The sequence below is a fragment of the Marmota marmota genome, unplaced genomic scaffold (assembly GCF_001458135.2).
Source record: "Marmota marmota marmota unplaced genomic scaffold, marMar, whole genome shotgun sequence".
Classification (NCBI taxonomy): domain Eukaryota; kingdom Metazoa; phylum Chordata; class Mammalia; order Rodentia; family Sciuridae; genus Marmota; species Marmota marmota.
Window position 1 is genome coordinate 12,690,466 of NW_025999983.1, and position 10,267 is coordinate 12,700,732.

Genomic DNA, 10,267 nt, shown 5'->3' on the forward strand with positions numbered 1-10,267 from the left:
TGCATTTGGTATGATCCAAAAATTCAGTGTGTTCCCAGGAACTCAATTACTTTATGACTCTCTCCTTTGACTCTGCAATGTCAGCCTCAGGCTAGGGGGGCTGTGCTTGGGTTTGGGGGATAATTACTGTAAGCTCTTCGTAATCCTTGAACCAATGTTTCCTCCCAGAGTTCTAATGTTCACTCTTAGAATGGAACAGCTTGGACTCAAGTCCATCTAGACATCACATTTGGTCAGGGCAGAGGAATACAGTGCTTGGTTATAGTCTCTACTTGTGGTCTTGGCTGTTGAGACAAATGGGTCATTTGTCACCTAACTTGAGAGCTATTGCAAAACAGGACATCGAGGAACACTTGCTGGGAATGTAACCTAGACTATCTACTGTTCATCTTCATATCACCATTTTTCTAAATTATTATGTTGCTATTTATCCTTTTTTATATTACTTAAAAGTAAGCTGCCAAAATTTAACTAAGGTTTAATATGGTTGGAGCTTAAATATGAAACCCCTTCTTCTTTCCAGAATATCCAAACAATACTGAAATTCTGGTATTTCAATGGAAACTCTTCAATTTGAGTTAAAAACCAGGTTAGATTTGGAACAGATTATTGCTGTATGAGCAGATCCCTAGAAAGCACCTAGTTCAGTTTACATTTTACACTGGAGAGATGAGGATTGGCATCCTGTTATGCTCACAATAGATGTCAGAGAGTGAAGATGATGTAAGGGAGTGCTGGCTGCATCATAGGGATGTGTCCATTCATGCTGATTGCTCCCTTAGGAAAGACTTCAAAAGGGAATAAAGAGAGAGGAAGATACTTTCTTTTCATTATTCCCTTACAGATGATAGGATAAAAAAAATCTATGTTTAAGTTGTCGATGAGCAAAGAGGCAATATTTCCACAACTTTAATTACATCTCCACTTCCTTACATATGGCATGTCAGATAGGAAACTCTAATTTTATGTATAAATAAAATTCTCACATCCTTTGTAAGTAGTGCATGTCTACATTTACCTTAAATTTATATTTATTTAGTAACAGGGGGAAAATGGTTGAAAAAGGGAAAGAAAGATCAATAATTGAGTTCACTGAAATGGGACTTTTACTGAAGTCAGAGCAGGTAGAAAAGGAATAGCAGAAACAGATGTGCCAGGCAGTTTATTCACTGTATTGATTATGTGATGATGAGCAGGTGTACATTTTTATTAGGAACAGTTACTCCTAAGGCTTGGAAGCATATTGATCCATTTGAGAGTGAAAACTTTAACTAATACACTTTGGGTTACTTTACTTGCATTTGTTTTCATTTTTTGTTTGTCTTTCTTAGAAGTAATCTATCAATAAAACCCATTTATATGTGTGATGGGATTACAGTGTTTCATTAAAAAAAATGGAGAATAAAAAGTTGACCAAAGTCCTGGAATACACCTCAACTCTTGTTCACATCTTCTGTTTATATTTTGTTTATGTATTTATTATTTTATTAAAGAGGCATTGCTTATTGTTAGGGGTGAGGTATAAAGCAAAGGATCTATTCTCTCTCAGGCCAGTAAGCAGTACTGTATTAGGACTTACCCATGGAAATTTTATGTAAACAGATGTTTTTTATTAAAACATAGAAATTCTTGATCTTATCATGAATTATACTGTTTCATATTAAACATTTCTAATGTAAATGAGGAAGTAAGGACCCTCTGTCTTAAGTCCATAGAGCACTGTGTGATTTCTTGGGTTTTGTCATTTGCCTAAGTTAAATGCTAGACTCAAACTCATTGAAAAGATTTACAATAGAGTGTGGATTCTTTAAATGTAAAAAGAGTGGGCAAACATCGAGGCACCAGGCAGTAGGTGGGTTGATCTGAAATGTAACACAGATTCTTCAGCAGATGTCACCATGTTTATTTCCAATATCAATTCTCACACAGCATTGTTATTGCTGTTTGTTTTTACTCCTTCATCTCGACATTTTGCTTTCTGAATTCCAAATGTGACTTCTTTGATGGAGAAAGTGTTTCTTGTACCCTTCCAATTTAGCAGGAAATATGTTGCCATCCTGTTCAATGAGTCATTAGCTTTGTTCCTAAGGGTGAACATCGGGAGGTCTGCCTTGAAAGAGTGGGGACTTCATCACTCAGATGCTTCATTCTCAGGGAACTAACTGACTGATGATGTTCATGATTGGACTTAGGTTTCAAATATTTCAGTAGGATTCACCACTGCTAAAGCAAGTTGATAATAAGGCAAAGAGAAAATTATAATTTACCTTAGCAGTGTTTGTGTTAATCTATTTTTTAATAAATGAAGAGACAAACAAGGTATTTTGATTTCTAACAAGACTCTACATCTTGTCAGGTTAGACAAAGAATCCTATGTCTAAATTCTTTATCACTTCCTTTTACTTCACAAGTAACACTGTTAGTAAAGTATTATAGTAATGATCCTAATTTTCATGCATATTCTGAAAAGATAAATCCCATCACTAGGTCATTACTGTAAATTTAGGTGCCTTTATATTAACAAGAATATAACAATTTAGTGTCATATAGTTATGTACAGAGTGCTATTAAATATAGATAGCCACATACATGCCTAATTTTAAAAATAGATGTGGAAATGAACTCAGAAAAGTTAATATCTGCAACCTCCAGTCTCATCACTGACCAGGTTCATTAATGGAGGATGGCATTAAATGGACACATGACAGCATGCATGATGGCATTCTCTTCCTTTCATCTACAGTAAGCTGTGTGAGGATCAGTGTGCCAAATAAAAATATCTTCAGATTTAGAGTTTATTTGTGGAACTCTGTAAATATAACTAATTAGAGAGTTTGGTCATTTATTACATTTATGGCTCCAAATGAACCAAATCTCTTGACATTTATGACCTGTGCATTCCTTCGTCTCCTCCTTAATCTGGGCTGAATCTGTGACTTCTTTGAACTAGCAAGATACAGGGAAAGTAAAACTGTCCCAGTTATCTACTTAAGACAAAAGAAGGTCTGTAGCTTCTACTAATATGCTGAGGGAAGCCCTGAATAATCATATAAGAACTCTAGATATCCTGCTTAAGATATAGTGTGGAGAGGGACTTCATGGGGAAGAAAGCTCTTAGAATATATAGGGGGACAGAAAGAAGTTCAGCCATTAGAAACACCCAGCACCTCTGAGGCACTAAATTGACCAATCCACTCAAATCCAGCCTCCTGAAGAACAACTGGCAAGGAGAGCTGAAGAAATAAAATACAGATGAAACGCTGACCATCTGAAAGCCACAGTCTTTTTAAAGAAGAATGTTAATTATTTTTTTATATAATTTTTTAAATTTGTTTTAAAAAGTTACACATGACAGTACAATGATCTTGACGTATCATACATTTGAATCAGATGGGATATAATTTCTCATTTATCTGAGTGTACAGTTTTCAGAAATACATTGGTTATGCAGTCATGCATATACACATAGCAATAATAATGTCTATTTTATTCTGCTGTCCTTTCTCTCCCCCCTCCCCCTCCCCTCCCCTCCCATTACTTCTCTCTACCCAATCTAATGTGACACACTTCTTTTTTTTTCCCCTCACATCATCATACATGTATTTTGCATAAAGATGAGGGTCTTCTTCCATCTTCCATGCAATTCCCCTTCTCCCTCCCTTTCCTTCCACCTCTTTTCCCTATATAGAGGTAATCTTCTTCTCATTCTCTTCCTCCCTACCCCATTTTGAGTCACCCCCCTTATATCAGAGAAGACATTCGGCATTTGTCTTTTGGGGATTGGCTAACTTCACTTAGCATAATCTGCTCTAATGCCATCCATTTCCCTGCAAATGCCATGATCTTTTTATTTCTTAGTGCTGAGTAATATTCCATTGCGTATAAATGCCACATTTTTTTTATTCATTCATCCATTGAAAGACATCTAGGTTGGCTCCACAGTCTAGCTATTGTGAATTGTGCTGCTATAAACATTGATGTGGCTATGTCCCTGTAGTATGCTGTTTTTAGGTCTTTGGGTTATAGTCTGAGAAGAGGAATAGCTGGGTCAAATGGTGGTTCCATTCCCAGCTTTCCAAGGAATCTCCATACTGCTTTCCAAATTGGCTGCACCAATTTGCAGTCCCACCAGCAATGTATGAATGTGCCTTTTTCCCCGCATCCTCACCAGCACTTGTTGTTTGACTTCATAATGGCTACGATTCTTACTGGAGTAAGATGGTATCTTAGAGTACTTTTAATTTGTATTTCTCTGATTGCTAGAGATGGTGAGCATTTTTTTGTGTATTTGTTGATTGATTGTATATCCTCTTCTGAGAAGTGTCTGTTCAGGTCCTTGACCCATTTGTTGATTGGGTTATTTGTTTTTTTTGGTGTTTAACTTTTTGAGTTCTTTGTATATCCTAGAGATTGGAGCTCTATCTGATGTATGAGGGGTAAAAATTTGTTCCCAGGATATAGGCTCCCTATTCACCTCACATACTAATTCTCTTGCTGAGAAAAAACTTTTTAGTTTGAATCCGTCCCATTTGTTGATTCTTGGTTTTAATTCTTGTGCAATAGGTGTCTTATTAAGGAATTTGGGGCCTAAACCCACGTGATGGAGATTAGGGCCAACTTTTTCTTCTATTACACGCAGAGTCTCTGGTTTGATTCCTAGATCCTTGATCCATTTTGAGGTAACTTTTGTGCATGGTGAGAGATAGGGATTCAATTTCATTTTGTTGCACATGGATTTCCAGTTCTCCCAGCACCATTTGTTGAAGATGCTATCCTTTCTCCATTGCATGCTTTTAGCATCTTTGTCTAATATAAGGTAGTTGTAATTTTGTGGGTTGGTCTCTGTGTTCTCTATTCTGTACCATTGGTCTACCAGCCTGTTTTGGTGCCAGTATCATGCTGTTTTTGTTGCTATTGCTCTGTAGTATAGTTGAAGATCTGGTATAGTGATACCACCTGTTTCACTCTTCCTGCTTAGAATTGCTTTGGCTATTCTGGGTCTCTTATTTTTCTAGATGAATTTCATAATTGCTTTTTCTATTTCTGTGAGGAATGCCATTGGGATTTTGATTGGAATTGCATTGAATCTGTAAAGTGCTTTTGGTAATATGGCCATTTAAATAATATTATTTCTGCCTATCCATGAGCAAGGTACTTCAAAGCATCCTGGGCAAAACATTACAAGAAGAGGAATTGAAAAACAACAACGAAAATCAACAGTGGGAGGTAGTACAGTAAAGGGAAAAACTAATCAAAGAAGAAAAACAAATCAAGTTAAATAACAAAAATAAACAAACATGGTTGGAAGTACAAACCATTTCTCAATAATAACTCTAAATGTTAATGGCTTAAACTCACCAATCAAAAGACATAGACTAGTAGACTGGATTAAAAAAAAAGATCCAACAATATGCGGCCTACAGGAGACTCATCTGATAGAAAAGACATACACAGACTGAAGGTGAAAGGTTGGGAAAAATCATACCATTCACATGAACCTTGGAAGCATGCAGTGGTGTCCATACTCATAACAAATTCAAGCCAAAGTTAATCAAAAGGGATAAAGAAGAACACTACATACTGCTAAAAGGAACCATTCACCAACAAGGCATAACAATCATTAATATGTATGCCCCAAACAGTGGTGCAGCTATGTTCATCAAACAAACTCTTCTCAAGTTCAAGAGACAATTAGACAACAACACAATAATCATGGGTGACTTTAATACACCTCTCTCACCACTGGACAGATCTTCCAAACAAAAGTTGAATAAAGAAACTATAGAACTCAATAACACAATTAATAACTTAGACTTAATTGACATATATAGAATATATCAACCAACATCAAGCAGATACACTTTTTTCTCAGCAGCACATGGATCCTTTTCAAAAATAGACCATATATTATGCCATAGGGCAACTCTTAGCAAATATAAAGGAATAGAGATATTACCATGTATTTTATCGGATCATAATGGAATGAAATTGGAAATCAATGATAAAATAAGGAAGAAAAATTCCTACATCACTTGGAGAATGAACAATATGTTGCTGAATGATCAATGGATTACAGAAGACATCAAGGAGGAAATTTAAAAATTCTTAGAGATAAATGAAAACACAGACACAACATATTGAAATCTCTGGGACACTGTGAAAGCAATACTAAGAGGAAAATTAATTGTATGGAGTTCATTCCTCAAAAAAAGAAAAAGCCAACAAATAAATGATCTTACACTAAATCTCAAATCCCTAGAAAAAGAGGAGCAAATCAGCAGCAAATGCAGTAGAAAGCAAGAAATAATTAAAATCAGAGCTGAAATCAATGAAATTGAAATAAAAGAAACAATTGAAAAAATTGACAAAACTAAAAGTTGGTTCTTTGAAAAAATAAATAAGATTGACAAACCCTTAGCCTTGCTAACAAAGAGAAGAAGAGAGAGAACCCAAATTACTAGCATACAGAATGAAAAAGGCAATATCACAGCAGACACTAGAGAAATATAGAAGATAATTAGAAATTATTTTGAAACTTTATACTCTAATAAAATAGAAGAAAATGAAGGCATCGATAAATTCCTTAAGTCATATGATCTGCCCAGATCGAGTCAGGAAGATATACACAACTTAAACAGACCAATATCAAGTGAGTAAATAGAAGAAGCCATCAAAATATTACCAACCAAGAAAAGCCCAGGACCGATGGATATACAACAGAGTTTTAAAAGACCTTTAAAGAAGAACTAATGCCAATACTCTTCAATCCATTTCAGGAAATAGAAAAAGAGAGAGTACTTCCAAATTCATTCTACGAGGCCAACATCACCCTGATTCCAAAACCAGACAAAGACACTTCAAGAAAGAAAACTTCAGACCAATATTTCTAATGAATATAGATGCAAAAATCCTCAATAAAATTCTGGCAAATCAGATACAAAAACATATCAAAAGGATCGTGCACCATGATCAAATGGGATTCATCCCTGGGATGCAAGGCTGTTTCAACGTATGGAAATCAATAAATATAATTCACCACATCAATAGACTTAAAGATAAGAACCATATGATCTTCTCAATAGACACAGAAAAAGCATTTGACAAAATACAGCATCCCTTTATGTTCAAAACATTAGAAAAACTAGGGATAACAGGAACTTACCTCAACACTGTAAAAGCTATCTACACTAAGCCTCAGGCAAGCATCATTCTAAACAGAGAAAAATTGAAGGCATTCCCTCTAAAATCTGGAACAAGACAGGGATGCCCTCTCTCACCACTTCTATTCAACATAGTTCTTGAAGCACTAGTCAGAGCAATTAGACAGACGAAAGAAATTAAAGGTATAACTATATGAAAAGAACAAACTTAAACTAGCACTATTTGTTGATGATATGATCCTATACCTAGCAGACACAAAAGGTTCTACCAAGAAACTTCTAGAGCTAGTAAATGAATTCAGCAAAGTGGCAGGATATAAAATAAACACCCATAAATCAAAAGCATTCCTGTATATCAGTGACAAATCCTCTGAAATGGAAATGAGGAAAACTACCCCTTCACCATATCCTAAAAAAATAAAATAAAATACTTGGAAATCAACTTAACAAAAGAGGTGAAAGATCTATACAATGAAAACTATAGAAGCCTAAAGAGAGAAATAGAAGAAGACCTTAGAAGAAAGAAGAACGTTATTATTCTGAAATAAGTAATACATAAAACAGAGATGGCAAAAACTGAGAATCTCCCACCTCCAATCCCCATCCTATGCTCAGTCATAGAGCATATTAGATTTCTGCTGTTGTGATTTTACATGGGCAACTGAAGGGTATGGTATTTACCTACTTGGAATGGGAAATGATGAGACAAGCTAAATTGACAAAACTATATCAAGATTCTAACCAAATAAAGTATGGTATTACATATGGAATAAGATTCCTCTAATATATGCCTCCTCCATTTAATGTAGCAGCTACCATGTTGGCTTGGGAAGGGAAGAAATTATGGGTGTGTAGAATAATTTTAGTTCTAAAAATATTTGTGAGGGTCAGTCCTCATCACCACCACCCCTCCATGCATCTGATTCTCTCTTCTCTGAGTTAACCTTGAATGGAATATTTTCCATAGTTCCCTAAAATTCTACCACTGTTCTCTCAGCTCTAAATTGCTTTATTTGGAATACACACAGGGAGAGTAATCATGTGTGTGTTTGTGTGAGTGTGTGTGAATGTACACAAACTTATGTATGAAATTGGCCACAATGCTTTACTGAAATGATTTTACATTATGTTCTTTTGTGGTATTTTTATGTCAATTCAAATTAATTTCACTACTTAATACAAAATGAATGGATTTGCTGAGATTTTGAAAGTTTTCACCACAGTAATTTAAACAAACTTATATAATACATATTTTAATAATTCTCACAATTTGTGTAAAACTTACTTTTTATAAAACTAATGCTATATATGTGATAAGAACTTATTATTTTGAAAATTTCCCAGAAAATGATGTTTTTAAGTATCATATTAAAAATAAAATAGTAATTAAGTGTTTTTCAACTTTTATTATATAAAATCACCTGAAATAATTCTTAAAAATGCATAATATTAGTCCATAGGTCTAGATTCTGATTAAGGTACCATTGTGGTATTTCATTTAAACACATGTCTCAAAACTATATACTAGTAACTTCACAGTGAATTAGTAAGGAAAATTAAATATAAAATGAATAAATTATATTCACTGTCTTATTAGAATTCTTGTAATACTTGCTTGGTAAGAAATTTGCTTGTTACAATATCTTAAACCTCAGCTCATGAAAATATTTGCAACTCCCTCATTTTTAGCTTCAGTGCTGTTTCAATGCATCATGCATCACTGAGCTGGTTGTAGTTTTTAATTGCTTTCTCCCTCTTTTTACAAAAAAATATGAATAATTATAGGTTATATTTAGCTAACATTTTACCTTGTTATCCACACTCCTGTGTGGTATCCTTGTTATGGAATATTGCTTATTCCTACAATGTATAGAGATATATATTCCAGCAACAGGACTTTAAAACTATAAATTTTATTAACTAGAATTTTATGCTATTATTAAATTGGATGTATACAAAATTATTTTTAAAATTCTTAAGCAGTAAAACTTTACTGATTAAATGTGCTACCTATGAATCTGTATTATTTTAGTATGTTACAATATCAAAGTAAAAACACTGTAAATACTTTTAATTATTGTTTTTTTTAAATTTATAGGTGGCCATTTAGATGTATATATTCATATATTAAGTATATATTCACTTTTATTGAATATTCATTAAATATGTATTTCATGTTGATACAGAATATTAGTATTTATATTATTAAGAAATAATTTTATCATGGAATATTGAGGGTAGTTGAAGTAGCAAGGTCTGGTAGTAAATGACCCTGCAATTTGGGTAGTTGAAGTGGAGTTCTCAAAAGACGTGCTCAGGGATACTACACAGGAGTGTGGAGCCTGGTTCTAGCAATAGTGGAAGCACGTACAATTACTTGGAACAAGTGCTTGGGTAATTTTCAGGATCCAGAGGGGAAAACTGTGTTGGAATTCACTCCTACCAAAAGCAGAGGCTTGATAGAAGAAAAGCAAATCAGCAGGAAAGGAGTTGGAAAGATAAATATACCACCTTTCACTCCCTGAATTTTGTCTATCTACTCAAAGTGCCTCTCTCCATCCTACCCAGAGCCAGAAGACAAGGGCCTACTGATGCCATTCTTAACAGTCAATCTTTCAGGGCACAGAGGACTCAAAAGAAGGTCCCAGGGTACAATCTGGAAAAACAAATGAAAATATCTATTACGTACAGGTAACTTAAAGATTTTGGAGAATTTTTGTTTTAACAAATGTCAATAGTGTTTATATACATTATTTTGAATGTGCATAGCAGGGTTGAGTTTATTGTAATGTTTAAACATTCATCTCTTTCAAACCTAGGTATTGGATCCTTAGCATCTTTGAAAACTTCTAGCTAAAGAGGAAATACTAAATCTTAACCAGTATTTTTAAGAAATTTTTCTCATTTTTCAAGGTCACTTTATATTGAGTGTATATCTTAAAGAAATTAAAATTTCATATACTTCATAGTTAAATGGAAATATATAAGGGACATCATTACTCATTTTTACACAGATAAAAGAAATGATATTTTAAAAATTACATCTTGGTAAACTTATAAGTAGGTACTCAATTATGATGCTATGAAAGGATAGATGTGATATAAAT